Genomic DNA, 6,581 nt, shown 5'->3' with positions numbered 1-6,581 from the left:
AACACCATAGACATTTCCACTTAAAAAATCCAAAAAAACTGGAAGATAGTGATATAAACATTGAAAATAAAATTCAGGGTGAGTAGAAATTAGGGAAGAAAAAAAAGAGTTTGTGGTGAGAAGGTGTTCCAGGCAGAAGGAGCAGGTAGAAAGGTGTGGGGGTTCCCAGAAAGCAAGGTCCACACTTTCAGGAGGAGACTTCAATGGACCTGGACCTCAAGTTCCTGAGAAGCGGACAGGTAGGAATGAGAAGGAGGAGGGCCTTGTTTGCTAAGGAATTTGGCTTTATCTTGAAGGTAATTGAAAGCCATTAAGGGGAACTCAGCGGCGGGGTTTGCTTTTCTAAAAGATTCTTATTTAGCTCTTTGGAGAATGACCCAGGAGAGGAGTGCCTGGAGAGGAGCCAGACATTGAGAGGCTAATGTAATAACAGGCAGGAGAAGATGGGGTGCGGGGGGGGGGGGGGGGGTGTGGAGCAGAGGGGTGGTATTTAGGGAGTGTCTGGGTGATTCGTGGTCAGTTGAACGTGTGTGGGAGTCATGCACGAAGCAGGTGAGAAGAAGATTAACAACTGGCTGAGTGACACAGCCACATCTCCAGATAGGGAGCAGGTAGTGAGGCACAGATGGTCATTTGAATAATGCCCTGGCTTCTCTGGGTTGGGGTTGGGGTGGGGATTCTTGAACACTCCCCAAAGTGCCTAGGGGTCACCCTCGTAGTAAATGAAAGACACCCAGGATCCTGCTCCAGGGCAGTGCAGGCATCTCTTTAGAGGCCTAGGCAGCCCCCAAGCTTCCAGGAACCTGTCCCTGACACCCCTTCCTGCTATCACCCCCTGTGGAAATGGACAGGTGAAGGTGAAAGACCGTCTTAATCCACTGTGGGGTGGGCCAACTCCGGGGAACGGAGGATGGAGCCACACAAGGCAGTGGGTCTGCTTCACCATCACGCAGGGTCTCAGCTCTGACCGACCCGGCTCTGGAGGGCCGGGTCCAGCCGTGCCTGTGGCAGGGAAGGGGTTGAGGGGCAGAGAGGGTGCCCAAGGGCACCCAGTTTGGCCCCAAAAATAGGCTGACACTCAAAACTCAGGCCAAGCTCCCATGGACTCAGTGCTCGCACGGAGCCGGTACTTCCGAACATCTTGAGTTTGTGCCTATAGCGACTGGGGGTACAATTACTAATGCCTAATTACTGTTAGCTGCTGTCATTTTTATTGTGACTCCTCAGCCCACTCTCACACACCCGTCCGCACCCCCAGCCCCCCAATGATCCTTGCCCTCTGGTTTCCCTGTCTGTGGCCCACACAGGCCTCAAGACCCAGTTCACGGCCACTTGCTCCAGGCCCGGACCACCGTAAAGGTCCCTCCTCCGGAGCCCACATTCTGAGTCTTTGCTTCTTCAGATGCATGAGCCTGTCTGCTTCATGCTTGGATGGAAAACAGGACTCTGCCTTGTTCGCCTTTCTCTCCCACGGTGCCCTGCACATGTCAGGCCTTTTGTGGGCATCTGGAATAAAGGGAATAAGCCAGCCCTCCCCTGGGTAGAGGGCCCCAAAAGGGAGAGGTGGGGAAGTGATAGCCTCTGCTCCCCAAACTGGGGCAGCTGTCCTCTCAGTGGCTGTTGTGTCCCAACTACGGACCTCTGCCACAGCCCTGCGGTGACCCAACGGCAGGATGCCCCAAAAAGCCCCTTTGCTGGACGTGCTGGACATCCCTCCCCCGGCCACCAGCTTCTCTCCAGGTGTAGTGCCCATCACAGCCTCGGGGCATGGGCAGCAGCAATGCCCACTTCAGGCTCCTCCGAAAGGAAGTGTGTGGTCCTCCTGTCTCTGACCCTGCCCCAACCTGCACACCTGCCCCGCTGACTGACGCTCAGGCCACCCGCTTCCTCCTAGGCCTCCAGGGATCCCTCAATAATCTTAACAAGAAGCAAATAGCACCTGCTCTGAGCAGGCCTTTCATAAGCCATAGCAGGTATGTCCCCGGAGCCCTTGGCCATAGTCCTGGTGAGCACATGCCCTGGGACAGCCCCCACCTTGAAACCACACACCACGCTCCAGCTCCACTGAGAACAGCCCTGCCAGCCTGGTGCATCACTAGCATCCTTAGCGAGGCCTCTGCTGCGAGCCTGGATTCCCCTCGCCCACCCACTCCTGGTGTCCCATCTCTCTTCTACCACCTCCCACCCCTAGTGAGGAACACACCAGTGCTCCCCACCCAGATGCCTCCCATTTCCCCCCGTGCCTGCCCAGCTTTCCTCCCAGCCCCCGCAGTTGTCCCAGGAACCCCAACCTGCCTACCGAGTCTAGTTCAGGTCCTGGGTCTTCTCATTCTACCCCTTTCAGCTGTAACTAGCCAGAGGTGTCCTGTGGCATCACCGGGTATGTGTCACCCACTTCCCAGGGGCAACAGAAAGTATTTTCTCAGAACATAGCAGATTCTCATTTCTAGAACCACAGAGTCATCCAGAAAATGAGAAAGAGGCTGTTGGGTGTCTGATAAGTGAAGATAGGGGTTTAGAGGGGTTGCAGGCTATGGGGGGCTTCAGAAGGGAAAACAGTTACACTAATTTTTCTAAGGAAGAGCCCAGAAACCAGCCCACAAAGTAGGATAAGAGTGGTTGGGAGGTGAGGGCTCTGCCAGGAGAGCCCACCAGGATGCACAGTAGCACCCCCTCCGTTGTGGCCCTCCTCCATGAGATGGTGCCAAGCCTGGCCCTGGAGGCTGCAGCTTGAGAGGCCCTGAATGAGCAGCCAAAGGCCTCTGCCCAGCCGCAGCTGGCAGGCACCCGGAGCTGGGCCCTGCCGCTTCCTCAGACTTGGGCAAGTAGGCATGGCCTTGTGCAGCCTCGTCATGCCCTCTGGCTTTCCCCCAAGGCCATCTGGTCCTCCTGCCTCTGTGTCCCGGCCCCTTGACACCGCTGGCCCCTTCCTATGCCAGGCACCTTCCTGTCTACCGCCTGGGCACTGGCGACAGGAGGCAGTCCCGCTAACAGACACAGGCTGTGCCCCTGAACACGTGCACACCACTCCATGCCCCCCCTCCCACCCACACACACAGAAGGCACATCAGATAAGGTGGGCACAGCCCCCCACACCAGATCCTGCCACACTCACACCAGGAAGAGGTGGCTGGGTCACAGGCAGCTGCCCTCTGGCCCTGGGGAGGGAGTAGAGAAGGGCCTGCCCTGGTTCACCTTCACCCAGATTCTGACCTACAGAGACTCCAGGCTGTGAAGCCAGCAGAGGCAGGCAGAGGCTCCCAGCCAGACTCCAGAAGCCAAGCTACATGGCGAATGGTCAGGAGGCCCCTCCTCGGAGCTCTTTCAGCACAAAAGGAAAACGACTCCACACTGTGGCTGGTCAGGGCCCTGGTGGCCAGAGGGAAGCGGTCTTGAGAACAGAGCACAGGCAGGTCACCACCCAGTAGCCACGGGCCTCGCTTCAGACTGTCTCCAGCCTGTCCTCGTTCCTCCAGGAAGGGCCTGGACAATTCTAGTGCCAGGGAAATTCCCTCCCCGTCCCTTGCTGCGGACTGACCAGGGGTTTTCACAACCAGCTGCTGATGACAGAGAGCGCCGGTGGGAGGGGCCACCTCTGCCTCCCCTCAACCTGGCTGAGATGAACACAGGGTGTCCTTGAAGGGGAAAGAGTCAGACGGAGGGGGGCCATCTCAGCTCCCAGGTACAGGCGGTGTGGGGGGAGGGAGAACAGGCAGGAGAGGTTACTGACCACGTGCTCAGGAGTTCAGATCTTTGTCACGCTGGTTGGCAGAGTTTCTGTTCCCTTCTCCACGAGCTGCTTTCCTAATTCTCTGCCCAGCACAAGGGATTTGGGGAACATACCCAACCAACCATAGCCTAAGGCAGCACGGGGCAGGTATACAGCCGGTGTCAGTTCATGGGGAATAGAACCAGCACTGGAGTCAGACAGGATCCCAGTCCCACCACTTACTGGCCAAGAGGTCAAGTCACTTGAGCTCTCTAAGCCTCAGTTTCCTCATCTGTAAAATCGTGATAATACCAGTGACCATCTCTTAGGGCTGCACAGAGGATTAAATAGGAAACTCTCAACAATGCACTTAGGGCCTCCATAAAGATGGAGGTATTCAAAAATAAATACCACTACTGGCGTCCTGTCTAGGAGTAGCAGCTGAAGAACCAGTGGGCTCCTCACGCCCTTGTCTGGGAGAATCTGCCTCCCTGGGCAGGCCTGCGGGTCAGTGCACGAGGACTAGCTGCTTTGAGGGACACTGAAGAAATGTTTCCTGCCCAAGGCTGTCTTGCTTCTCCTCTGCCCATTGGCCTCAGGGTCTGAGCTTGCATCACAGAGATTCATCCCGTTGCATAGCGCCCGGCAGCGTCTCAGATGCCCCAGCTCTGCAGAAGTGGCTGGTACAGCAGGGTGGGTGTGAGGAGCCCAGCACAGGACTGTTTAAGGGTGGGGTTGGGCGTGGGACGGGTGGAGAATAGGCCTGATTGCCTGAAGAACTCCAGATAAGGAAGGGGCTCCCTCCCCCCAGCCCTGTGAGGCCTAGCATCCCAAGATGTAGCTGCCCCAGGCCCCTATCATGACTTCCTGGGTCTCAGTTTCCGCATCTGAGAAGTATGTACTTATCTCAGGTTTGTGGTTAAGATCAAATGAGACAACCCGTACAAAACCCTTCAGAACCAGGCGTGGTTGCTGTATTCATTTGTTGGGACCGCAGACGAGGGGGCTGAAACTACAGAAATGTATTTTCTCACCATTCCGGAGACTAGAAGTCTGAGGTCAAGGTGTTGGCAGAGTAGATTTCTTCTGAGGCGTCTCTCCTTGGCTTCTGGTTGGCCACCTATCTTCACACCGTCTTCACAAGGTCTTTCCTCTGTGTGTGTCGTTGTCTTCATCTCTTCTTATAAGGATGTGAGTCCTATTGGATTAGGGCCCACCGCAATGACCTCATTTTAACATGATTGCCTCTTCAAAGACCCCATCTCCACATCCAGTGCTGAGGTTCTGGGAGTTAGGACTGCAGCATATGAATTTGGGAGGACACAACTCAGTCTGTGACAGTCGGTGCTCAGGGAACATCGCTATTTAATGCAGTTCAACAAATACGGACCTTCTTCGTGGCAGCATTATTCTAGGCCTTAGAATGAGTGAACAAAGCAGACCAAGACCCTTGTCCACGTGGGGTTTAATCCTGGCGGTAGGGGGAGGGGAGACAGACATCATACAATAACAAAATGAAAGGAAATTATGCGTGTGTTCAAAGGTGGTCAGCTCTATGCGGGAAATAAAATAGAACAAGATAAGAGAGAACAGGGGATCAGGGTCCAGATTTTGAATAGACTGGTCGGGGAGGCCTCACTGAGGCAAAATTTGACAAAGACTTCAAAGAGGTGACCTATTATTTACCATTATTATTATTATTATTATTATTATTATTATTATTATATTCCTAGAGAATCACATCAGATTCGTTGGGCTGTGAACCCCCACATCTCTGCCCACCCCCACCCACTTAGTATTGGAGATGAAATGGTGCCCCTGAGACAGAAGATCTGACTTTGACATTTGACTCTGCTCTTTACTAGCTGTGTGATGTGGGGCAAATCTCTAACCTCTCTGAGCTGCGCCCCCACATCCTGCACTCCTCTGGGCCACCGCCTCTGTGTGGTGGGGTCGAGGTAGAGGCAGGGCCATCCACGGGCTGGGCTGCTCCAGGGCTGGCTGGGGTAGGTGCTGAGATTTCAGAAGGCGCTCGCAGATTTTGTGCAGGATGGGTTGTGTATCAGCTAGGACTACGTTCACCTGCAAGTAACTGAAATCTGGAGGGATGGGAGCTTAAACAAAGAAGGGATTTTTTTTCATCTTGTGCAGAAAAATTTGGTTCAGAGTTGGCTGTTAAGGGCTGGTACCACTGCTCAAGGGTGTCAGGCAAGATCCAGACGCCTTCTACTTTCCTCCTCCACCAAGCTTAGCTCCTGGCTTTATCCACACGATTGAAAGATGGCTGTTGCACCTCAGGCATCCAGACTCTCTGCCAGGAAGGTAGAAGGGGACAGGGTGCAGTTGGTGATCGGAGATAAAGGGCTGATGAACACGCCAGTTGATTCTGTTTCTTTTTCAATATCTACCCACTGACTTCCTCTTATTCCATTGGGCGGAACATGGCCGCCGCTAGCTACAAAGGATCCTAGGAAGTATTTTAGCTGAGCACATTGCTACCCCCAAAATCAGGGGCCTGCCAGTAGGAAGAAGGGGAAACACGGCATTGGACAGGTACCCAGCACACTGCTCTCAGCAGACCTCAGTACAGCGAGGGTGGGTGGTGCATCGGACCCCTAGTGAGGTCAGCTCTGGAGCCAAGAGCCTGGCCCAGGACCACCCCCAGCAGCAGCAATGGCCCCAGGACTGGCAGGAGAGTCCATAGCTGAGGTGGGGCAGAGCCTGGGCTGAAGGTCTGGATGGCCTGCGTGGTGTGAGCAGGCCGATAGTCAGTAGATTTTTTTCCTTTTCTAACAACGGACCCTCTGGTTTCATTCACACACAGGAGGCCCATGAGCACCAGCACCCGTTCTACAGAGGCTACTGCTCTCTT

The sequence above is a fragment of the Equus asinus genome, chromosome 19, assembly GCF_041296235.1.
Source record: "Equus asinus isolate D_3611 breed Donkey chromosome 19, EquAss-T2T_v2, whole genome shotgun sequence".
Taxonomy (NCBI): domain Eukaryota; kingdom Metazoa; phylum Chordata; class Mammalia; order Perissodactyla; family Equidae; genus Equus; species Equus asinus.
The sequence above is the reverse complement of the archived record's forward strand: the minus strand, read 5'-3'. Positions refer to the sequence as shown.